We start from the raw sequence: 25,417 nt of genomic DNA, 5'->3' as shown, positions 1-25,417 counted from the left end.
TTCCCATTCCCCCCTTAGCAAAACATGATTCCAATTTCCCCACCCCCATTCCCTGTTTCCATTTCCCCCCTTACTTCCTGATTGACTGCAGACTATATAGTAAAACTTGAGTTCTGCTTAGCTATACCTTAACCAATTATTTTACTGAAATTTAACTAACCAATTCTAACATACTGTAACATGGTTATTTAACCAATTATATTTTACCACCTTAATTGGTTTACACCCAACAAAATTAATTATACAGCAGACAGAAACAATTACAGAACCAGACAGAGACCATGCAAATAAACATACAAAACAATACAGAAGCGAGGATTTTACATCCCAGCTATGGATAAGTGAGTTCTTGCCAGACAGGATGCTATTAAACTAAGTTTCCTTTTACATCTTCTAGGCTCTTTCCTTTTTCTGGAGGTGATAGGAATATCAGGACAGAATTGTATTTCTAACAGCCCAATAGCACCTTATTTTCATGTGACTAGTTTGGAATGTGAGGATGTGACCGTTCACTTCTTAGCTTATGGCTGCCTCTGCTGCTTAGCAGAAGGCCTTACTTAGCCTAAGAACAGAGCCTCAGACTGTCCCAGGTATCCCTGGAAAAGCATAGGACATATGGCAGCACATTTCCTGATAGGGCCAGGCATTAAGGTGGAAGGTGTCGATATTTTATTTGTTTCACTGCCCTTTGTGTAGTACAATGCCCTGCACCTTCTCTCGTACGGGCATACCACACCTATTTTAATTAGTGTTTCAGACTTTTTATTATAGTGGGCCCGAGAAGGTTGGGTCCGGGTTGTCTTGCACACTGCGGGGTGAAGAGGGCTTACTACATTACTTATAGGTTATTTTCATATGCAACGTAACACAAGTACAGTTAACAATACACAATTTACAGCAACACCGAGTCCTGACCACTGCAGTATGGTTCAACATCCGAGCCACCACCAAAACTCTGCCTCTCCTCCTTCGACAGGGTCAAGATCTTAATGTGTCCATTTGCTGGCAGTTGCAACAAGCTGCACTTCAGTCCACTTGTGAAAGGTTTGAAGTAAGGGCAGCATTATGGGAAGCTGCCAGTAATCTTTCAAGTTTGGTGCTGTTTCAGCAAGGGCTGCTGAAGGGTTGTAAAGTTAAGGGTGGTTAAAGCTAATTTGGCACAACAGGGTTTAGAGTCAGAAGCAAAGTTAACAGATCACCTTTAAAGACAGGCCTGAATATCTATATCCTAACAAAGAGAAGGAAGAAATGTGATTCAGTGACTTGCCTGTGGCAGGCTTGAACTCTGGGCAGTAAAATGACTGTGTACCATAAGCATAAACACTGGGAAAGTTTTAATATATCCCTTTTTCTGCCTGCTATCCTCAACCAAAAACTCAGATCTGAGCACCACAAGATAAGGGATTTTAGAATCCAAACCTGGATGCAGAGCCACTGTGGTCTAGCCCAGGGAAATGGACTGGAGCCTGGCCACTTAAAAGTTAGGTCGACATTGCTACTGTCACTTGGGGAGGTGGAATTCCTGTACTGATGGAAAATCCCTTTTCGTCACTGTAGGAAGTGTCTACACAGCGGTGCTATAGCTGTGCTGCTCTACTGCCATGTAGACATAACCTGGGACTCAGCAGATGATGGCTCAGACACAGGGGTCCCAGAGGGTAAGTCATTTAAACTACCGTGACTCTTAGTTTTCCCAATTTTAAAATGGGGCACATGCTCCCTGTTTTACAGAGGTGTTGCGGTGAGGGTGAAAAGTCCATTAGTGACAGTGAAGTGGGCCATAGGCGTGAATCTGAACAGCCTACAGGGCAAACCAAATGCCTAGCTCTGACTACCTGTTAGCCTTGGATCTTCATTCTGTTGGTGCTGTACATACACAAACACACACACACACACACACACAGAGATAGTCCCTGCCCTGGGAAGAGCTTGCAACTTAAACAGACAAAGCAGACAAAAAGGGGGAGCAAGGGAGTAGCAGTATCCCTGTTTTACAAACGCAGAGCTCAGACATCAGGAGCAGGGTCGGCTCCAGGCACCAGCTTGTCAAGTAGGTGCTTGGGGTGGCCGCTCCGGAGAGGGGCGGCACGTCCAGGTATTCGGCGGCAATTCGGCGGACGGTCCCTCACTCTACCTCGGAGCGAAGGACCTCCCGCCGAATTGCCGCCGCAGATCGCGATCACGATCATGGCTTTTTTTTTTTTTTGGGCTGCTTGGGGTGACCAAAACCCTGGAGCCAGCCCTGATCAGGAGATTAAGTAGCATGTCCAAGGTCACATAACTGATTAACTGATTTGTATACGCCAACCGTTTCCCCCAGAAGTATCCATTTGACAGATGTCAGCTGTCTTCAAAAGCAAACTGAAGTGAACTCTGCATTGTTCTATACTGGGGCACACTGAATGGCAATGATTTGATAAGGGAGATAGAACTGTCTTGACACAACAAGAAAAAGCACTTATATTTGTCTCAGATTTTAAAAGAATTCTGCCCAAAGAGGTGGCCAGGTTCCAAGCTGTTCCCTGCCTGATATTTCAGCCATGCTCCCATAATAAATTGCAGCTCTCTTAGTGCAATGTATCTCTAACTTTTTCCATTGACACTCTTCATATTTTATAGTTGTCAGCCAGTGATGTTTCTATTACCCTGCATATAACCCCATCTTCAAGGTGTCTCATCACAACCATTATCCTTCTAGCTAAGGAAGGCAGAACTTCCTTCAAGCCTCATTGAGGCTTCTTCTTGATTGGTACGAGAGCTTAATCTTGAACAACTTCCTGCAGAGGGGGAGTGCTCCAGGTCCACATCATCCTTTGGGCCTACCCACCTGGGGAGTGACAGACCAGGCCCAGAAGCTGGGATAAAGGGCCAAAATCAATTTCCTTTGCACACATCTGTAAGAGGTTTCATTTCTTAGGGCTAAGTGGTAGCTTCTTGTCATTGTCCCGCCATGCAGGGGGAGCACACCACAGGTTAGACTTCTTCATGGAGCGCAGCATGCTCCCCACTCTGAACCACTGCAAACTGGGAGCAGGACCCCACCTCCTCCAACTTTGGGCTATCTGTCTCCCAGGATGCTAATAGTTATATTTAGCATTTATACTGAGCTTTATATGTTCAGAGCACTGTACAGACAGTAGTTAATTTTCACATAGGGTTGTCAATTTTGGTTGGACGTATTCCTGGAGGTTTCATCGCATGACATAATCTTTAATTAAAGATTACTCTTTAATTCCTGGAGATTCCAGGACAATCCTGGAGGGTTGGCAAACCTATTTTCACGACACCCCCATCTGGGTACATAGCATTGTCCCCACTGTAGAGATAGGGTGTCAGAAAGCCGAAGTGACTGATCCAAGACAACACAGCTAGTCAGTGACAGGCCGAGAACTAGAACCAGCCTTGTGCTCAATTCTCCATTCACTTGGAGAGGGGAGGAGACATTGGCAAGCTAAGGAGTCCAACCCAAACCAGAGAAGAGGGACATGAGGTAACTCTTATGAGGCACCACGGCAGCTTTTTCCCAATAGAAATATTTCCATTTTCGGATGTTCCATTTTTAATAAATAATAGGCGTTTTCCAAGGAAAGAAGAGACTTTTTGCAAAAAATGGTGTTTAGCTGAAAACCTGTTGGAAAACAGTTTTGTCAGAAAAATTTCAACCAGCCCCACCAGTTCCTGGGCTCTGCAGGGACACAAAAGTGAGAGGATTCCATGTGTCCACCCCGTCCTCCAGGCAGCAACGCCAGGGCCCAGCCACAGCCTGTGCCTTATCAATGGTGACCTTTCCAATATTACCTTCTGCGCCCACTTTCTAAGAGCCACCTTGGGATGCAAACACCTTGACAGCTGTAATTGTCATGGTCTGGGTGATTTTAAAGGCATTTAAGGTCAAATGGAGCGGAAGACAAGAAGCAGAGGATGTTAACAGAGAGTGTAATTTAAGGGTGGATCGTGGGAGTTATTAAGCCAAATGCTCTTGAGCCAATGGAATTATTCCAGCAAAGAATTTGGCTCCCTGTGTGCCTTTGTCTATTCAATCAGCTATCTTCAAGCTTTGTTCCATTCCTCATTCTACAGGGCTGCGTTTAACTAGTTAAAGACGCTGAGGCTTTTTTAAAAATACATACAAAGTAACATCGTTAGATTTTAGAAAGTTCACACTCTGGCCCTGGTCCAGCACAGCATTGAAGCACGCGCTTGACTTTAAGTTCATTGCCATCATTTTACTTAAAGTTAAGCATGCACTTAAGTGTTTGTCATGATCAGGGCCTGGATACTCAGTGCCTTGCATGAGTAAGACCTTACATTACTGAAAAATATAGCACGAACATACTGACAGATAGCAAATCCAGAGTTCATCTGCCCCCAATTATGAACATAGAATGCATTATTAGTTCCTTCCTTGCTGGCTATTATTCTGTGTGTTTTTAAGACAGTGAATTCCTCTCTTTGCACACTGTCATCAAATGGTTAAATGTGCCTGTTTAACTAGATAATAAGCTACTGGCACATAGTATATATTTAAAACCTCTTCAAAGAAACCTAGTGTAAACAGGATCAAACCAATATGATTGTCTGAGTAATTTTATGCAATACACATGCCTATTTAAGGAATTGCAAAGCAAACCTGCAGTTTTATGTGCCCTTCCAGAGATTAAATTTCTGTAGAAAAATAAAGTGCTGATTGCTTAATTATTCCCTCTTTGAACTCCCTATAAGATAATAACAATGACAAATATCTCAACAGAACTTCCTGGTTAACTATGAAAAGATTGTTTACAGTTAGTGTCTGCCCCGGGATTGGTGAAGATAGACCCTGTTCCCCCATATTGCCCTGCAACATTTCAACTAAGACACAATGATACATGCAAACATGAACAGATCATTTGTATTTCCAATCTGAGCCAAAATATTTCACATGTGCAAGGCGGTGAGTTAGAGAAAGAACAGCTCAGCCATATAAAGAAGTGGTATCTATTAAAAACAAAACAGCCAGGTTAGGAAAAGTTCAGTCATTTGACCAAATGGTCAAGTTTAACAAGACACAATTAAAGCTAATTTAGCTCCCATCCTATGAAGTTCATAAACCCACACATGGGAGCGCTCAGCTGGGGAGGAGGACACAAAGTTAGCTATAAATCCATAGATTTTCATATGTTTTCTATTAGCATTTGTATTTACTAGCAAAGATGCCATATTCTGTTGGAACAAGTATTTTTCCGCCCTCACAACTCATCAGAACTTCAGACGTGATGCTGGAGTGAAGGAATAATGCTGAATCTGTGAAACCACCTATACACTTTACGTACCTCTTTGATACCAAAACTTTGTAGGTTCTCCCGGATTTTCTTCGTGATTGTGAATAAGGCCCTGAATTCTCATGAGCGCCTTCCTGTTTGCCACTCGGGCTTTGTATTCACCATAAAAGCAGCAATTTCAAATGCAAATTTCCAGAGACCTGCAGGAAGAAATACATCGGCATAAGAATGATATAAAATTCTACTCTGTATGTGCTACTGATTGGGGGAAGGGCTGTCTTTTTCTTCTGTATTTGTACAGCATCTAGCACAACAGGGGCCTGATCCATGACCAGGTATATGCTCTGGTAATAGAAATAATAAAATAATAAATGAATGCAGACCTGGTGTTTTTCAAACAGGATTGAGGCCTGATTCCAAGAAATATGAACAACATATGTTTAGGTCCCTTTCTTCCTGTTATCTTCCTTTGGCCAGAGGAACCGATGGCAAGAATTTTAAAGGTATGTAGGTGCCTACCTCCCATTGGATGTCAGGTGCCTCAATATCTTTAAAAATCTGAGCCTGAGTTACTAGAGTTTATTGCCTTGTGTAATCCCACTTGTTTTCAGCTGGAAAATCTCTTGTGGCTTCTTCTCTGTGTTGCTTAGCTGTGCTATCCATATTTAAATTTTAATCTTTCCTTATGATAAGTCATTCACGTCAGCCCACTAATTGTTGTTGTTACTTTTCTCTGGAATCCCTATAATTTGTCAATATCTTGCTGGTAATGAGGGGCTCAGAACTGAATGCATGTTGCAAAAAGTCATAAAGAAGAGGGATTGTTACCGACCTGTCTTATGACACAATACCTCAGGGCACACAGCCCAAAATTCCATTGGTGGTTATCGTTCTTATTATGTGTATTACGGTAGCAGCTACGAAACCCAGGGAAGGATCAGGGTCTGGGCAGAAAAATATCAAACAAAGGAACCCTCTCCCCATAGCATTTACTGTACAGGGGTATGTCTGCCTAGAGTCTATGCTCCTGTTTTAACTAACACAGCAATAAATGCTATTTGTGATTTATCCTATGCTTCAGCTTTGGGCAAACCACAACTGTTTGTGTCGGGAGCAAACGTTTGTGGAGTGTCCAGACTAATATTTACAAGGCAGGTGAGTGAAGTTAATTGTCCATCAGTCAAAAAGAAGAGCCCAGACTCTAGTCTGGACACATGCTCCATGTCACACAGGACACGGCAGGTGGACAAAATAGAGAACTGTGGAGAACATGGGTGGGAGGATGAAATAACAAAAGCAGAGAAATGGGTGTCTCAGTTTCCCACTTGCTTAACCAAGACTAGAAAGTCTTTGGGGTTTTTTTCCCCACAGACAGTCGTTTTCATTCATCTTCTTTGCTCCCACATCCTGTTATAAACTTGTGTCTAATTTGTGGTTCACTATCATGTTTAAGTCTCTTCCAGCATGAGTGCTCTGCAGCTTTCTGCCTCTGGTTGACTGTGATTATTTTTATGTGCTAGCTTTTTTCATTGTGTCATTTCTGCCCATCTCGCTGACTTCTCTAGGTCCCTTTGTGCTATTTCTCTGCCATCCCAGGTGTTCTCACCTTCTCCCACTTTAGTAGCACCTGCACATTTCATTATTCCCTCTTCTAGATCAGCATTAAATGAAACCAGCCCTCATACAGATTCCTGCTCTAAACCACTAGAGACTGCCCCGAATCTCTATTTTACCACATATCATAATCCTCTGCTTACAACCCTTTGGCTAGTTCCCTGCGCACAGGACAATGTTCATATCCAAGCTGATTTAATTTACTTTTGAGAGTCTGAATCCATGAGAACCCATATAATCCGACTCCATCGATGACAGAAAAATAAAGACATGGGAGAGCCACAGGGCTGCAGTACAAGGGAGTCCCCTCATTCCAGTGTCTTGTGTCAGGGCAAATATCTCCACTGGGGGAAAAAAACATGTTCACAGTATTGGCCACAGTTCAGCAAAGCATGTGCTTATATTGGCTTCAAGTTAAGCACATGTTTAACTTGCTGACTCAGAAGATGCTGACAGAACAAGGAGTAATGGTCTCAAGTTGCAACGGGGGAGGTCTAGGTTGGATATTAGGAAAAACTTTTTCACTAGGAGGGTGGTGAAGCACTGGAATGGGTTACCTAGGGAGGTGGTGGAATCTCCATCCTTAGAGGTTTTTAAGGTCAGGCTTGACAAAGCCCTGGCTGGGATGATTTAGTTGGGGATTGGTCCTGCTTTGAGCAGGGGGTTGGACTAGATGACTTCCTGAGGTCCCTTCCAACCCTGATATTCTATGATCTCAATGACCCAGCTGATCAGAATGGAGCCTTATCATCCGGCACTGTTCCTTAAAGCCATGGTGGCAAACATGTAGGCTTGCTCGCTTTCTCCAGCACAGAGAGAGAGAGATGGCTTCTGGAGGATGAGGGGAGTAGGAGGTGTCATCATCTAGAGCTCTGGCAGAGTTTTTCAAAGCACTGAAGGCAGCATATGAACAGCTGTGAAAGAGGGGCCATCCAGCTGCTGATGCTGCTGGCACAGCTTCTTATTTTCACATGCTGTGATTTGTTCAGATATGATCCTGTGACTGCTTGTCTTTTTCACCAATACTTTAGTGCACACAGTGGGCTAACTCCACCTCTGGGGTAAATCCATTATATCCAGTGGAATTACATCAGGCCTATTATCATTAGGTACGACTTGGAAGTGTTGCTGCTGCTGTTAATTTCTTATTTAGCAGCAGTGTGATGTCCTCCCTCGTAATCCCATGACTGCCTGGGTGCAGGTCTGGCTGGCTAGTGATCTGGCCCACAACTAGTTTAAGGAATGGGCCAGGAGGTCCGTGTAACCCCTGTTTCTGCTGGTGGCAGAGCTAACGAATTATACAATGGCATTTTGTCACTAGCTGTGTCCAGGGGTATGTCTACACTACAGGATTAATCCAAATTTAGATAATTCGAATTTGGGAAACAGGTTGTATAAATTCGATTGTGCGCGGCCACACTAAGCACATTAATTCGGTTTTTAACCACAGTAATTCGGTGGTGTGCGGCCACACTACCCCATTACTTTAACCACAGTAATTCGGTGGTGTGCGGCCACACTAACCCTAATTCGAATTAACAAAATCGATTTAGGCGCTACTCCGCTCGTCGAGGTGGAGTACAGAAATCGATTTTAAGTGCCCTTTAATTCGAATTAACTGGCTCTGTAGTGTGGACGGGTGACGGGTTAATTCGGATTAACGCAGCTAAATCCGAATTAAAGTCGTAGTGTAGACCAGGGCTAAGAGAAGTAAAGCCTTACAGACCCCTAAGAGATAGCTGCTGATCAATATCAATATTAATCTGGGGCCCAGAGGCTCTCTCCCCAATCAGATCATTGTGTTGGGTGCTGTACAAACATCTAGTAAGGGGCAGTCCATGCCCCACAGAGGCGGACTGCTGCACCCACATGAAGCCCCACTGAAGCCAATTGCAGTCAATGGAATTACACTCAGGTAATGGGGTCCACTCACATGGAACAGGTTGTAGGCTTGGGCCTAGAGTAAATCAGGGTGTAACAGGCCAGATCCTCTGCTGCTAGCAATCAGCCTAGCTCCATTGGCATGAAAAGCCCCAAAGAGAGTAGGCTGCAGACAGTGTTCTGCTGGGATTTCTTTCTGGAAAGGCGAGAATTGTCAGGAATCAGGGCCAGCAGCAGAGCCAGTCTCCAGCCACCCTAAGAAGTGCCCCTGGCCTGCAGTAGGCCAGAAGAGTCAGCAGAGTCAGCAGCAGCAGTTCAGTGACTGCTCAAAGCGTTTGCCCAAGGCTGTGTTAGCTCCTGAGCTTGTTTGTTCTTAGTCCTGCTTTGTCTCACTCCAGCCAATCTGGTTCAGACCCTGAGCTCTGATTTCTGACGGGCTGTGATCCTTGGCTCTGGCACTGGGCACCGATTCCTGGCTAACAACTCCCTAGGCCTGACTGCTGCTCCAACCACTAGCCATGAACTCCCATGGCAGAAACAATGGATATTAAAAATATCAATAAGCCCTGTTGGACATCTGCCCAGACCACAAAGTCTTTGAAGCAACATCACTGGGGAAATAAATACCCCAGAAATCTCACGTCTTCTCCTTTTTATCAAAGTTCCTGAAAAGCTGGAGTCTCCAAAGCGCTTTAAAAAGAATATCCATGCACCCAAACATCAAAATGAATCAGTGATTCTCTGGGGTCGGTGTCCAAGATCAGGGGAAATGTCAGCACTCTTCCCATTTAAAAAGCAATTACATAGGTTGTTTTTTAAAAGTTCAAATATTCCTTTGCCAGCGATTACATCACTTTAAATAATTTCATTGTATTTATTTATTTAACAGAGACTGCTTTTTATTAACTGCTCCATAAAATGAGCTGGGAATAAACACCAATTAAAAATCAGATACAGAACCCAATATGAAACAAAACCCCCAACAGATTTCACCCGATAAACTTTCACTTGTATGCTCCTGAACCCTGGAGATCTGCCCAGCTATGCCAATATTGCTACTTCCTTCAAAGTTCTGCCTAAGAATTTCCCTACCCCACCAAAACTGTACTGGGAACATGCCCAGAAACGGATGGGCTAGATCCGCAGCTGATGCTCAATCAATGGCACTATGCCAATTTAGCTGTGGATCTGGCCCACTATTTACTAATTTTCATCTCTCCCTTCTCCTGACTCCCTTGATTGCTCTAAGTTTCTTTGCAGGGAAGGTGTCTGATATCAACCACCACATGGATATTGGAACGAACAACAACAAAACACTACACAGCACATACAAGTCTCTTACCTTGAATTAAGCTGATAATTTAAAAAGATTGAAAATGTTACTTTGTTCTTTGCAAAAAAATTGTATTTTCACAAAGTCAACAGAAGTGGCTGGGACTCCTTTGAGGCACGACCTCTCTCTGAACTCCCCCCGGAACAGGGCAGTTCAGCACCACTCCAACCTAGGCTAGTAATTTCATAGAATATCAGGGTTGGAAGAGACCTCAGGAAGTCATCTAGTCCAACCCCCTGCTCAAAGCAGGACCAATCCCTAGACAGATTTTTGCCCCAGATCCCTAAATGGCCCCCTCAAGGATTGAACTCACAACGCTGGGTGTAGCAGGCTAATGCTCAAACCACTGATTTATCCCTCCACAAGGAACAGCCTGAGAGGTGACACAGTCTAGTGGGTAGGGCACCGGACTATGACTCAGAAGACTGGGAGGCTATTCCTGGCTTTGGCACTGACCTGCTCTGTGACCTTGGGAGAGTCACTTCAACTCTATTTCTCCTCTTTGTTTGATTAGACTGTAAATACTACAGGTGGAATCCCAGTCTGGTTGAAGCCAAAGCAAAATTCCTCTTGAATTCAAGGGAGCTAGGCTTCCCCGCCCCCCACCATGTGTTTGTGCAGTGCCTTGAACACTGCAATTCTGATCTTAGTTGGGACTTCCAGTTTCTACTGTAATATTACTACTAACCTGACATTTTATTGTCCCCTACATATTCATTGGCTGTCATTTTTACTGAGCTCATCACTATAATATCTAGGCACCAAATATATTTCCAAGAAATGCAATGTATATAATAAGAATTCCCAATTCTCATGTTGTAGCCGTAGTGTCCATAGTTACGAAATGCATAAAGCCCAGCAAAACAATATATGTAGCCAGGATATATGCAACTTAATACTAGCAATCTCCATTCTGTTGTATTGTATTGCACATGGGAATCTGAAAAGGTTAATGTGACGTTTCATTCCATATTCTTTATGAAAATATGCTTATGATATGGATATGACATAACTGAGATATACTTTATGCAAAATGGCTCATGTGAGATATCATTGGAAAGGTTATGATTTACTGAATGTGATTATCCAATTTGTATCATTTCTGTATCTGAAGTTAGGAATATTGACTATGAATCTGTATTTCAAATGTGTTACTTTGGGTGTCACCCCCAACTAACCCTTCAGGTACAACAACAGAAAAACCAGACAGGGCTAATGGGCCATTAGCAGAGACAATGGACTGTGAAAGAGCTTAGTCTTCCTGTGGACGCTGGAGACAGCTTACGAGCAATGGCTGCCATAGCCCTGCAGAGACATGGGTGTGAGTCACCTGGGACTGGACTCACCCCTTGCAATGCCAGTGTTCTTCCACTGGTAGACAAAGGGTTCCCGCCATATACAAGAGCTATATAAGGCAGGGGAGTGACACCATCTTGGTTCTCCTCTGCCTCCCCACTCAAATAGACACTGAAAATCACCTGGAAGCAAGAACAGAATGGGGGGAGAAGGGTTGAGCCCGAGCTGGAAGGGCGTCTTACTTGTGAGCAATAATAACTGAGGTCTCAAGCTGGAGACCAGTGCAGCTGCCTTTCAAGACTTTCTGTCATCTGCCTGCAACAATACCTAGGGTGAGAAATTTACATTTTGTAACCCGTTTCTTTAGTGAATCAAACTTAGTTTGCCTGCTTTGTTTTATTTGCTTAGTAATCTGCTTTGTTCTGTTTGCTACCCCTTTAACCACTTAAATTCACCTTTTGTGGGTAATACAATTATTTCTTGTTTATAGTATAACCCCATTTGTGCAATTCATAATTGGGGGGGGGGAAGAGGCTGTGCGTACCTTCCTCCACATTGAGGGAGGAGGTGGGTTTCATAATATACCTTTGGGTCTGCACCCAAAGGAGGTAGACACCTAAGTGCTGGGGCAAGTCCCTTAAATTGAGTCCCCAGAGCTAATCTCAGTGTCTGTGTCGTTCTGCAGTTGGGTGTGGCCCTGCCTGTGTGTGTGCTGGAGGAGGCTTAATAGCCTGGCTCAGCAAGACAGGTAAAAAGGGGGCCCTGGCTGGCAAAACAGGCGGGCTCAGTGGTATCCCAACACATCAGGTGGCACCTTAAGGGGTCCAACCCGCCACAATGAAATACAATGAATATTATTTTAAATGTATATTTGTAGTTAGCATTAATTATTACATGAAACATATTGCAAACAGAGTATCTGTTACAGAAGGAAAAAGCTTCCTATGAGGAGAGTGCAAACCAGTCATTGCTTCAGGAACCAAGCCCTACGGGATGTGTCACAGAGCTACATAGTTTCCCTTTAGTATTTGCTACAACTAGAGTTCCATTTGATTGGCTTTTCTACACAGGGATATCCAGGAAATTAATCCAAATTAACTAAAGGTATGAATTTGAAGTGAATTAGTTAAACTGCATTAAATCTCTGTGTGAACACCCTCATTCAGAATTAGCCCTGGTCTACACTACAGAATTACTTCAGTATAACTACATCACTCAGGGGTGTGAATAATCCACGCCCCTGAACGACACAGTTATACCAATCTAAGTGCAGGTGTAGACAGCCTCTCTCAGAATTGGATTAACTAAAACACTAGGAGAAGCTCTCTTCCATGGTCTTACAGCATCTTCATTAAAGCACTATAGCGGTGCAGCTGCACCAATGCAGCATTTCAAGCGTAGCCTGCCCTTAAAAATTGCCTTAATTTGGTCGATCTTAATTTACTTCCAAAGTGAATTAAACTAAACCAAATTAAAGCCACTTTAATTCTGAATAACAGCATCCACACAGGGATTTAATGCACCAATCCACACCTTTAGTTAAGTTCCTGGATGTCCCCGTGTAGGCAAGCCCTTAGAGAGCTGTTAGCTATCCATCTGAGAAGTCTCAGGAGTATAAATTATTTCAGCTAAATTCAGCCATAATGTGAGCTCAGTAAATTGGCTCCATACTTGTTTGCAATGATAACACATGGGAAGAACGTAAGGATCTTGATAAACCCACGCCTGTTGACTCAGACTACACACCCCCTTTGGGAGACCAGCCATGGCAAACACAGATCTGGAGAGCTGCCCTCTGAGCGGTCATGCAGACCCAGAGAGCCGCTCTCTTCCCAGAATGGCATCGTGTTAATGGATCGGCAGCCAAGACAAAGAAGCTGCTGGTGGTCTCTCAAATGCACGATTTATTCCCAGCTCTGCAGATCCAGGGCTACATCCAGCGTTTTATACTACAGCCGTATTAATGACAAGCCACAGGCAGCAGGGACAGTGGTCAGTGTGTCAGGGAAGTGCATGGCCGGACAGTAGCTGGTACACTCGTTGAAAGAATTAAGTCCTGGAGCCAGCGCAGAACAAGGAAGGGCTATAACTTCACCCGTGCTCTGCCCCTTTTGAGAAGCCTAGCACTGCTGATTGCACCGGGATTATGGGCGAGGAAGGAAAATCCCTTTTGCCTTCTGCCCCCACAGGGTAAGCCACATTCTGGCTCTTTCTTAAAAATGCTCCATTGGTGGTTTGCTTCTCTCACTGTGGATCTGATGGCAGAACTGGAGAGTGATGTGGATTCTTGCCTGGCTCCCCATATAGCTACTCCTTTCACTCGCAGACAATCCTGTTTGGTGTAATATGGGAGAGGGGGGAGCAGCAGGCCCCGTGAAGACCACACAATGCAGAATCAGGGCCTTGAAGATCAGCGTCAACAATTATAACTTTCCTGTACTAGGGGCTGAGAATCTCTGGCCCCATCTGGCCCCAAAGCTACAACCACACAATTTCTTTTAAAACAAAACTTGTCACTAAAGTATCCGAGGGGTAGCTGTGTTAGTCTGTAGCCACAAAAACAATGAGTCATCCGGTGGCACCTTAAAGACTAACAGATTTATTTGGGCATAAGCTTCCTTAAAAACCCACTTCTTCAGATGAGCTTATGCCCAAATAAATCTGTTAGTCTTTAAGGTGCCACTGGACTCCTCGTTCTTGTCACTGAAGTATTTTCAAATCTAATTTGGAAAGAATCTGAAAAATGGTCCCTGAGTGTAATTGGCTATTTTAGAAACATCATTTTCTTCCTCTAGAATACGGAGACCTGGCGGAAATGGTAAAAAAATAACAGTATTAATATTAACGTGTATTTATATTGCAATAGTGCATGGAGATGCCAACAGAGATCAGAGCCCCATTGTGCTCGGTGCTGTACATACACATAGCAATAGACAGCCACTGCCCCAAAGGACTTACAGTAGAGAAGGTCCTGATTCTGTAATGAGCTCCAGGCAGGCAACACCCTGAGGCTGCACGGAGCCCCATTAAAGTCAGTGGGATTCCATGTGACCCCAAGGCCTACTCAGATGGCTCTAGTGTAGAATCGGGGCCTGAATAGACAGGACAGATGAAGGATGAAAGATTCTACAAGCCACGGACAGAAGCAGTTACAAGGTTATTCTGGCTGATCATGCCCTGTTATGGCAGTGCAGTTCTCATCATTGGTAGGACTGTACATAAGGTCGCTTTAACATGTTTTGCATATAAAGTGAAACTGGCAAATGTTGGCAGGTCACCTTCTGTATCTTGCGGAGAAGTGACTTTAAAGGGTTTGACTTTTGCCAAGAACATTTCACCAGATCAGAACTTGGCACTCAGCCAGGCTCCTGCTGTTCCAGCACTGACGTAAGAAACTCCTGTTTGCAGGGGCTGGATGACTCACTTGTAAACATGTGCTCCAGACAGAGACTCAGCACAGAGGGCAGAAGAAACAGGCCCGATCCACCCCCCAAAGTAAATGGGAGTCTTTACATGGTCTTTAATGGGCATTGGATCATGCCCTTGGTTTATGTGTATAACCAGATCTTTATTTCCCCAAGTTCTGCCCCAGCTCTGCACAGGAAGCTTCTAACCCCTGATGATCCTTTTTTCTCCCTCTGCTTCAGCTGAGCCCAGTAGCAAAGCCCTGTCATTTGGAGATGTGCCATCCCTTCATCCCTGTATGTTTTACTGATGAGCATTGTAGGGCACAAGGGGTTAAGCATTCAGGGACAGCTTCTGCCCCCTGCCCCTCAGCACTGCCTGCACAGGTGTCACAAGTTATCAGGGGAGACTTTTCCTGGCACAGCTCAGCACGGGCTTGTGGTAAGCTGCCCTGCACTGCCCTCCTTGCAAGCCCCAGAGTAGAGGGGTTGGACAGGGAGCGGGAGAGGACAGGAAGGGGGTCTGTAGTGCCTGGCACTGCCGGAATGTGGGGCTTTGCCGTAGCCCGTAGGCAGGCAGGCGAGCTGCCGAAGGTTAGAGCTGCTGAGGACTGCTCTAAATCAGGCTGGGGGCTGTTTTGGCCTCTGATGCAGCCCAGCATTCACAGAGGGCAAAAGTGCTTTTCATCCCCCTTCCCCTGGGTTGTGCTCCATCTGCGGTGCCTCCTGGAGGCCAGCTCCTTGGCCTCGGTTGCACTTTCTAGCCATTGGCGGCCATGGAAGTGAGGGCCAGATGCTAATGTCCTGTTGCAGTTTTCACTCAGATACATTTCCACTGGAGTTAGGAGGAGGTTGCCTGAGCAAGAACTTCTGGAGGTGGCCTTGAGGAACGGGAAAGGGAACAAATTCCTGTTTCCAGAACAGAATGTCACAGACTTGTGCTGTGCACCATCAGGGGCTGCTGGAGTGTTTTTAATGTCTATTAAGGCCGGGTCCTGCAATTGACTTAAAGCAATTGGCTCCCGAGGTTCACACGGAGCCTCACTGATTTCAGCCGGGATCTGTGTGGGTGCACAGGATCAGAGGCAGGGTGGCACTTACATTGGAACATTTCCTGCATTGCACATATGGAGCATTTTTTTCCTGGATCCTCCCGTCTACATTTCATACCAAGCACTGTAATTATAACCACAAACAATGTTCTAAGGGCTGGTCTACACTAGGGGGGGATCGATGTAAGATACGCAACTTCAGCTATGTGAATAGCGTAGCTGAAGTCCAAGTATTTTAGATCGATTTACCTTGGGTCCTCGCGGCGCGGGATCGACAGCCGCGGCTTCCCCGTCGACTCCGCTACCGTCACTCGCTCCGGTGGAGTTCCGGGGAGCGCGTTCGGGGATCGATATATCGCGTCTTAACGCGACGCGATATATCGATCCCCGATAAATCGATCGCTACCCGCCGATACAGCGGGTAGTCTGGACGTACCCTAAGACTCCTGCAACAACTAGGCCCAACAGCTCAGATCTAAGTGGTGCATTTAGCTTAAATCTCCAGTCCTTCATCGCTTTAAGTCAAATCCGTTACCATTATGTCAGTAGGCCTTTTTTTTAATTATGCAAAACTAAAATAGGCCCATCTAAATGGGTATTTACACATTCTTACTCTTCTTTGGTGTCTGATGTCATGAAAAAGTGACATCAGAAAAGGCCACATTAAAAACCTTACATACTGGAGCTTTTGCAATGTCAAGACGCTTACGGTGTAAAGACCCAATCCTGCACTCCCTCCCAGGCAGAAATCTCCCACTGACTTCAAGTGCAGGAGTGAGCCCTAAACCACCATCGTGGTGGCAGGATATGAGAGAAGGACCTGGGGAACGTAGGCCGGCTTAGGGAAGGAAGATAGAAGACACAATAAGGAGGATCAGGTACAGAAGGAAAAAGAGAGGGGAAAACGGTGATAGAAGCTTTGTTACACCTACATGGGTGTAAATCAGCATAGCTCCATTGAATTCAACCCTGAGATTGAGGCTGAAGAAGCATTAAAATGGGATTATAAATTGAATGGGTCAGATCCTCAATTGGAACAAATTATCACTGATCCAATTCCAACCTTAGTCTGGTCATCAGTGGAGTGATGCTGATTTATGCCTGCTTAGGTTCTGGCCCGTTCAGGTAGTTCAACGTCAATCTCCTCATGGACAAGGTCGTCACCGGACCCCCTCCACCTGCCCCTCCCCTTGATTCAAGAGGCACCTTAGGACTTAATCCTGCAGCAGTAAAGCAGGTAAACTCCCATTGAAAGCAGTAGGATTTCTGCTGGTAAAGTATTGCAGGAAGAGTATTTAATTATCGTTTACTCTGAAGGTACTTTACTTCCTCTGGTACTAAAGCTCTATTTGGCAGTTTTACAGCAGCTCACAGACCAATAAATAAATAAAGCTCTGTTTGTGGTTCTTGGAAGTCTAGTAAAATCCAGACACTTCCTAATAGCACAACATAAACCCAACTGAAAGATTATTCAATGAATCAGCCCGTGGCATTTATTAATATTAGTTCACTCATGTTGATTGGCAGCTTTCCTCTTTTGAGACGCCATCAGCAGAGCCGTGTGTCCTACCAAATGATTTCTCCATCCTTCAGTCAGAAGAGACTGGGTGACAGAGTCATCATTTGGAAAAAATAAAGTTAGAAAAATACCCTCTGTCCTCAAATTGCTAAACTGCCCCTTTTCAACACAATTTGAATTACAGTAGCTTTTACCAGAGCAACAGACTAGCTCGACAGACAAGACTTTCTTTCTGTTGCAAAAGAGGGAAAAACAGACCGCTGAAGCTTACTGCTTACATCCTTTACTGGACAGATGGCTGTTTTTCTCCACTAACCAAAATATGTATACCTGGCCCAACTCCAGTACCCCAGCGGTGGTGTTGTCATGCTCTCCTTTGCTGTGGCTTCCCCAAACGTCGCTTTTCCTAACCAATATAACTAGACGCTGTACTTCGCCAAATCCAGCACTTGAACAGTCAATGTTTATCCTTACAAAGCTTGACAGATGGAAATGACCGAATCTGAGTACTCATCACTAGCATTTTTACGTCTTTTGATGGGTTGCAATGTGTCTTCGGAAATAAAATTGCTCCAGATGGGGTATTCAAGCAGCTCCAACTCCAAAGTCAACAAGGCAGACAGTGTAAATCACCAGTTTAGAAGTTTCCCAATAATATCCTGTTTAACTCGGGGCAAAGAACATCACTGACAAAGGCCTCTAGCCAGCTTGAAGTCAGTGGGAGTCTATCTGTTGCCTTCAGCAGGAGCTGGAAGAGAGCTAAAATGACTATCATACAATCTTTCTTTGCCTCTAATGAGATATATGGGATTCTGTGCATAGAATTTTGCCCTTCTCAATCCAGGCTCATCAGACCTGTGATATGACTATTTCTGGATGCTTTAAAGAAAAAAAAAACATTCCAGGGAGTGCCTTTGACTTGTAGGCACATATGGTAACTTAACTCCCAATTAGTAAAGAAATAAAGATTAAAAAAATCTAGTTGTAATTATGCTGTACTTTCCTAAACTGAGAGACTACCAGCAATGGACTGAGACACTTTCAAAGGATTTCACCTTCCCTGCTGAGTCGTGAATTTTGATGGCACGTGTTTTTGCGGGCATTCGCTAACACCATCTTCTTCCCGTTTCTTTCCTTGAAGACAATGGGCCTGATCCAAGCCTACTGAAATGAATGGAAGTCTTTCCACTGACAGCAATGAGCTTTGGATCAAGCCCCCAAAGTATGTAGTAGTATTCCATCGGTGACCTATTTAGAGTCTCCTTGGTCCTTAATACTAATCACACAGAAAATGTCAACTCTACTCATGCCATCTGCCATTTTTAAGTTAGAGGGAAGGAAAATGATGCCTGGATTCTAGGAAAAATTGGAATTAAAAGTCACAAGAAAAGAAAATCAGCTAACATCTATAAATCGGGGGGAAGGGATGGGGTGTAAGCAGGAGTGCGCCGCACACCGTTGCCAAGCGTGCTGAAAGGAAACCTGGCAATAGCGGTGTGAGTAGTTGCTTCTCTAGATCTACAGGGGCAGAAGCTAAGCAGTCCGCTGCCCATGCAAAGAATGTGACTGCAAGGTAACATCTGTTGCATGAAGCCATTGTAAAATAACCATGCAAACATGTGAGGAAAACATCTGCTTAGCACACATTAGACCACCAGCAGCGCCACCAGGGAGAGGCAAGAGAAGGAGAGGCAAGGAGCCAGTGAGAAAAGGAGTGGGTCAGGGACATACCCAAATGCCTTGGTGAGTAGTATAACCACAGTTTACATAAAAGATAAAAAGATAGGAAAGCAATCCCCTCTTTATGTGGCCATCATCATCCCTCTCTTTGTGCTTACACTTCACCAATAGGGTAAAGCAGCAAGGCTTAGAAGTCAGCGCTGCAGGTGTAAAAATCAACCCCTTTGACTGAGTCATCTGCCGGGATTGAAACTGGTAACTTCTCGATCTCAAAGCTGGAACCTCAGCTGCACGAGCTAAAGGAGCAGCCCCGTTAGGGTGGTGACAATAGCAGACATAAATCTAGACATCAGAAGGGGGCACACCACCATGGTAGATTATACAGGCAAGATGGAATGGCCACAAGCTACAGTAGAAGCCAGTGACAGGCTTATATTATATGACAAACTGGGGCAAAATGTTAGCTGCTATGTTCAAAGCTGAGAAATAGGGAAGAGCAGAAGCTAGTCAAGACCACAGCCTTCCTACTCCCTCCTGGAGGGACTCAGCACCTTGGTGTTTTGGGCCTGAAGATAATAGCCCCAATTCGTTATTATCTGATGGCTTTGCAATGGTCCTAGCTCTTTTCAAGAGATCTAACACAGCTCACCCCGTACCTGTGTCAAATATACTGGGGGCTCAAATGTAGGGACTGTCCAACTCACTGTCTCCCAAGAGATGCCCAATGCTTTGTGGGGTTACGTCCCAGGAGGCCCAACACAAGAGACGATCCAGGTGGGGTCTACCAACCTTGTTCACTTTTTTAGAAGCAAGTTGAATGCACATGGGAGGTTCCTAGATTGACAGCACTAACATATCCGCAGAGCAATGGACAATGGAAATGCTTGCTTCTCTGGAATCACTCTGCAGATGCACCAGAACCTTGTTCTGGATGAACTTCCTTTACCAGTGAGAGGGTATTGACTGTCCATGCCCATTTAGTCCTTGGCTTCTCTGCTTGGATGCCAGCTACCAAGCTAAAGGAACACATGTCAATGTTTTTTGTTGTTGTTTTGCTTATAGGGTCTACTTAGAATTAGATACTGCACAAACAGTTTGCACAGAATCCAGAGCCCACCCCCAACTCAGAGCCACTTTGGCTTCTGTTGTATCCATGAACATCAGCACATCTTCACAAATGGTTTGCAAGCAGAGAGAACATTTGTATTCCCCTCTTTGCTCCACTGCAACCCTGCCCCCACCCCCAAACATGCATTCTGCTTTTCCTTTCATTGTCTCCAAGGGGTGCGAAGTAGCCCACCCTCTCTCCTACTAGGCGGCTGGAGCCGGGTGGCTTTGTCTCTCCAGGTGATTCTGGGAGGTCACTTTCCCTCAGCAGGGCCTATGAAGGGACTGCTCAGCATGAACCACTGCCTACCCCAATTTCCACAAGAGTGCGTGAGAGAAGGGGCTGGATGCACATGTAAAAAATCCCTTTGTGGGTCTTCTGCACGGGTTGCATTCAGGACCTTTGGATCATGAGTTCAGAGCATAGCCAGGAGGCAGCAGCAGGCTCATAAACATCTTTATGTAGTCCCAGCTATCAGATGGGGACAAAGCCTCACAGTGCTGGTTACACACACACACACAATCAGTGGACCACAAAATGACGTGCTGCCTTCATGACCAGTTAACAAGGACTCTCTACGCTTATTTTTATCTGTTGATTCACAGCCCTGCAGGAAAAGCAGGTCTCCAACTCCATAAAGAGGGTATCTTGAAAATCTTGCATGTCATTGATAAGCAGGAGGAAATATTTTCAGGCAAGAGTCATAATTCTTTCTTGACTACTAACATCTGTTTGCTAAAGCCTACAAACTTCCCCAGAGTTTTGAGGTTTGTAAACATTATTTGAAGATGACATACTAAATATTACGAAAATGTGCCTCGTAATCTACACCCAACCTCCGCTCCCCTCCCCTCCCCCAAGAACATTTCATCTTTTCAGACTTTCCCCAACAGAGTTGGTTTGGATGGTTTTTAGTTCCTTAAATTACGGGTTTCAATACATTCTTGATTAAAGATGAGCCCATGCACTAATGCTTGGAGGAAACTAGACAGCTGTAAAGCCACAAGGCCAACTTTGAACTAGTCTATGAGGGGAAGATAGTGGTTATTTCAGACATCATCTTCGTCTTGGAATTGGGATCCTTTGTAACGTACTCATTTGAGCCACAATGTGTGGGTAAACAGGGATTTCCCTTCCATACATGCTCAAAAGGTTAACATAATTTCTAAAAGGATGTGGCATATTTCATTCAACTATCAATATTTACGAGGCTGCTTAATCCTTCTTTCAACATAACTGAATATATCCTCTGCTGGGCTGGCTTTGAACCAGAAGCTGAGGTGTGAAATTATTGACCTCCTGAACCAGCCAGACCCCTTGCTAGGGGACTGGTTGACAAAAGGTCGCACTGGGTCCTTTCCCCAGTCTCTGCTCCTTCTGCACTAGCTTTATACAGCTCCATCTTGCTCTTCCAAAACGCCCTGTGTTCCAACCGTTTGTGCAGCCAGGGGACTCGAAATCCAATTCTAAGAAGACACCACAGAAAAAACAAACAATTGTCCGGGTCAGTCATGTGACTCATGAAGACGTTAGTCCCTTCTCTTTATTTAACCTATTCCTTTTTCTGAGCTATCTTGTGGCTTGGACTTGTGAGTAAGATGCCCTCTTGAACTACTATGTGGATTACCCAGACCTTGGGTCTGCGCATGAAGGAATAAGCAGGCTATGTAGTTGCTAGTTCCCTCCCCAGATCAGATGGGCAGGCAGTGGCTGGCGAACAGCTGGAGTCTTGGCAGTAACTCCCTCCTCCCTGGGCTGAGTACTGAAACACCTCAGGATGAGATGGGTAGTACTTTACTGAGTAATAGGGTTGGCATTTTCAAAGAAGCCTAAGGGAGTTAGGCACGGAAGTCCCATGGAAATGTGATGAATCTTGAAATCCCTTGCCCAAACTACTGTCCCCAAGGAGTGAGGAGGAAGCAGGCTTGAAATCCAAGTGGTGTCTCTGAGGCATGACATCCCCTGGGTCTTTTCCCACAGTGGTGCAACTTACACCACACCGTTTGTTCAGGGCTCCACCTTAAGTCAGAATCTAGCCCTCTGCATTCAACCCTTCGAATTACTGAAACTGTTAACCAACTTTTTTCCCTGAAGAGCTAAGAGGGAGACCATCAAAGCATTCCCAGCTACTGAGTCCAGGCCTGGTCTTTCACTCTCCAAACACAGCTTTTCCAGCCTCTATAGGGGACTGATAGAAAGGACAGTGGGACAACCATATCTGTGCCATTTCCTGTTCCACTGTGCACAGCCAACGGACAGAGTGGGACTTCACCTTTTGGACTGTCATTGGGAGAATATTGGCTTGGCTGTAAAATACATATAGAGAAAAAAAGTTTCATTACAAATTTTAAGTGGACATTTTTTAGCCCAGCAGAAGGACACGGATGAGGGGCCTGTTCTTCAGCAAAAATCCAGCTGTGCAAATTTTCAGCAGCTGGAATTCTAATGGGCCCAGTTCTGTTTTAAATGAGCTCATCACTCTTTAATTTATGCCAGTTCCCCCTTCTCTCTCCCCAAAACAACGGCCATAAAATTACGACAAGTTAAGACAGAGAGACAGTTCAAATCCAAGTTAACTCTTTCCCAAATGTAACTCTGAGGGTCTGATCCACTTCCCACTTGCACCTATTTTTAGGCTGATGTAACTTTATTGACATCAGTGGAGCTTGGCAGTATTTACGCTAGGATAAGTGAGATCAGCATCAGGGCCTCAAGCTAATCAACTCCCTCTCTTTTGGGGCTTAACCCTACATCTATCTACAATACTTATATGTCCATTACTGCAGTATCACAGCACCTCACAATCTTTAACCCATTTATCCTCCCAATACTGCCAGTACTGCTGATGCACAGACAGGGAACTGAGGCTCAGAGAGGCTAAGTGACTTGCCCAGGGTCATGAAGGAAGTCTGTGGCAGAGCAGAGAACTGAATGCAGGAACCCTAGGCAAGCAAATATGCTTTCTCTTGAAGCCAGCGGAAGCTGCGGGTGCTCAGAACCTGATACAAAGGTGGCCTTAGTACCAGATCCTGGAACGATGCAAACAATATAAGAAGGATCATCTTGTGAAGGTATCAGACTGGGAGTCAGGTTCAGTTCCCTGCTCTATGGCAGACATCCTACATGGCCGGGGGTAAAATCACAATCTCTCCATGCCTCAGCTCCCCATCTGTGAAATGTGGATAATGCTACTTCATTTCTCCTGCCCTGTGTCCATCTATCTATTTAGCTTGTAAATTCTGGCCAGGGATTGTTTCTTTCTCTATATATGTGCAGTGCCTAGAACAGTAGGCCCCCAATCTTGGTCGGAATGCAAATAAATCAATAATTATTACTGTTACTAAATAATAATGTGAAAGCAAAAGACTCACAGCAAAGGAAATTTTAGCACAAATCACACATTTCTTAGCTTCACTGATGAAAAATTAAACACTCTGACATTTTGTAAACACTTTCTTCTCCTCTTGTATACTTTGCCAAAGACAGAAATCCTTATGCTTCATAAAAGGTGGTGGTGTATGGCCCAGTGGGGAACACAAACAGTATTGGGTCTAATTAGTTTCATCTTTGTCTTTTCTATTTTCTTTCTTGTATCAATATTCCTAGAGGACAAACTCCCAAGAAAGAGTGAGCTCGTTTCCCTGGAAATGTTAAATCCTGTCCATGCTGAAGACAAGGAGGAATAGTGCCATTGACTTCAACTGGACCAGTTCTTGGCCTTTAGAAATGATTCCGGATCAGACAAAATAAAAAGGGTGCTCAGTGGGGGTGGGGGTCAACCAATTAGCATTTAATGAACCAATGGCGATCCCCTTAGGAAATCCATCCCTAAACCCAAATGTTCCTGTACAGTAGGGGTCTCAAACCCAATTTACCTTAGGGCCAGTGCCAGTCCTCAAATCCTCCCAGAGGGCCAATAATGTCACTGAAGATGGTGTTCAGAAAAGAAAACGTTTATATTGTATTGTTTATTTCAAATTTCTTAGAAACAATAAAAGTGTCATTCAACTTTATACAATTCTTCGCCTGCCAGAGAGCTTTTAGTGTTTGCCAGACACCTGGCAACGCTTCAGTTCTGTCAGTTTGTTGATGTTTGGCCTCAGTGACTGAGCAGTTGAAACCTTCAGGATTGCAGCAAGGTGTGCATCAGATAGTTGTGTTCGGTATTTTGACTTGTTTATATTCATTGTGGAAAAAAGTGATGTTGCCTCCATGGCTGACTCTGCCCAGCAACTAATGATACTGCCTCCATGGCTGACTCTGCCCGGCGACTAGTGATGGTGTCTCTGTCCCTCTCCCCCAGCCAATGGGAGCTGCGGGGGCGGGGGGGGCGACACGTGCAGCAGACAGAGCTAGCAGCGTGGCTGCATGCGTCTCTCCTCCGGGGGCCGCAGTGGGGAGGTTCTCGGGCCGCAGATGGCCCATGGGCCGTGACTTTGAGACCCATGCTGTATAGTTATCTTACTCCTCTGATATATGCAGAATCAAAGGCATAAACATGGAGACAGAATTAAGAGTCACTCCTGCAAAGGAACTGAGGCAAACAAGTTAAACAATGCCCCAAAAATTCAGTGGTTCCAGTAGGACCAACATGAATATGTAAATGAAGGCCCTAATTATAATCCGTAAATCACACATAATTCTAAGGGTCTGATTTGCCTCTCGCTTTTACCAGTGTAAATCAGAAGTAGCTCCAAAAAATGCAGTGGAGTTACAACTGTGTAAAACCAGAATACGTGAGAGAAGATTCAGGCCCTACTTTATTAACGTATGAAAGCCGTGGCCATTAATCAATCAGCCCATTAGATAATGCTCAGATACCACGGTGATAGGTGGCAATATAAAACACTAAAATAGGTAGACAGTCCATAATCTGATATTTACAGCAAGTATCCATGATCCTTCCCTCATGCCCTATTCAAAAGCTGTGCAACTCCCCACTGGTACAATTAACTGTAAGATTCTAGCATCAGTGTTTTCTACCAGTGCAATATCCCTCCTCAAATACCGGTTTGGTGGATAATGTCATCCCAACCAGTTGTGTGCCTCTGCCCACCTCTAAAGTCTGAAGGCAAGACCCCGAACTTCTCCAAGCAGCTAGATAAAAGAAGGAAAAAATCTCAGAGCCCTTTCTCATCCTGGAGGTTTTTTTCTATAATCCACCAGAATGTGTTGGACTGTTTTTGACACAATTCGCTGGCTCTGTGGACCCATAGTCAGGAGACACAAAATGATCGGATCAATTGCTGAGTGTGCCCCTTGAAAGACT

At 44.7% G+C, this 25,417-nt stretch overlaps 1 long non-coding RNA gene across 2 annotated transcripts in view; it reads left to right on the top strand.

Moving 5' to 3' along the window:
- LOC112111462 overlaps nucleotides 1-24,074 on the top strand; it is a 43,418-nt gene extending 19,344 nt beyond the window's left edge. For both annotated transcript variants that reach the window (XR_003369605.1, XR_002908491.2), the window contains exons 2-3: nucleotides 1,558-1,658; nucleotides 23,755-24,074. This is a non-coding gene — a long non-coding RNA (uncharacterized LOC112111462). The remainder of the gene's footprint in view (nucleotides 1-1,557; nucleotides 1,659-23,754) is intronic.
- Nucleotides 24,075-25,417: the final 1,343 nt, after the last annotated feature.

The sequence above is a fragment of the Terrapene carolina genome, unplaced genomic scaffold (genome assembly GCF_002925995.2).
Source record: "Terrapene carolina triunguis isolate 2854851 unplaced genomic scaffold, T_m_triunguis-2.0 Scaffold62, whole genome shotgun sequence".
Lineage (NCBI taxonomy): Eukaryota > Metazoa > Chordata > Testudines > Emydidae > Terrapene > Terrapene triunguis.
The sequence above is the reverse complement of the archived record's forward strand: the minus strand, read 5'-3'. Positions and strand labels throughout refer to the sequence as shown.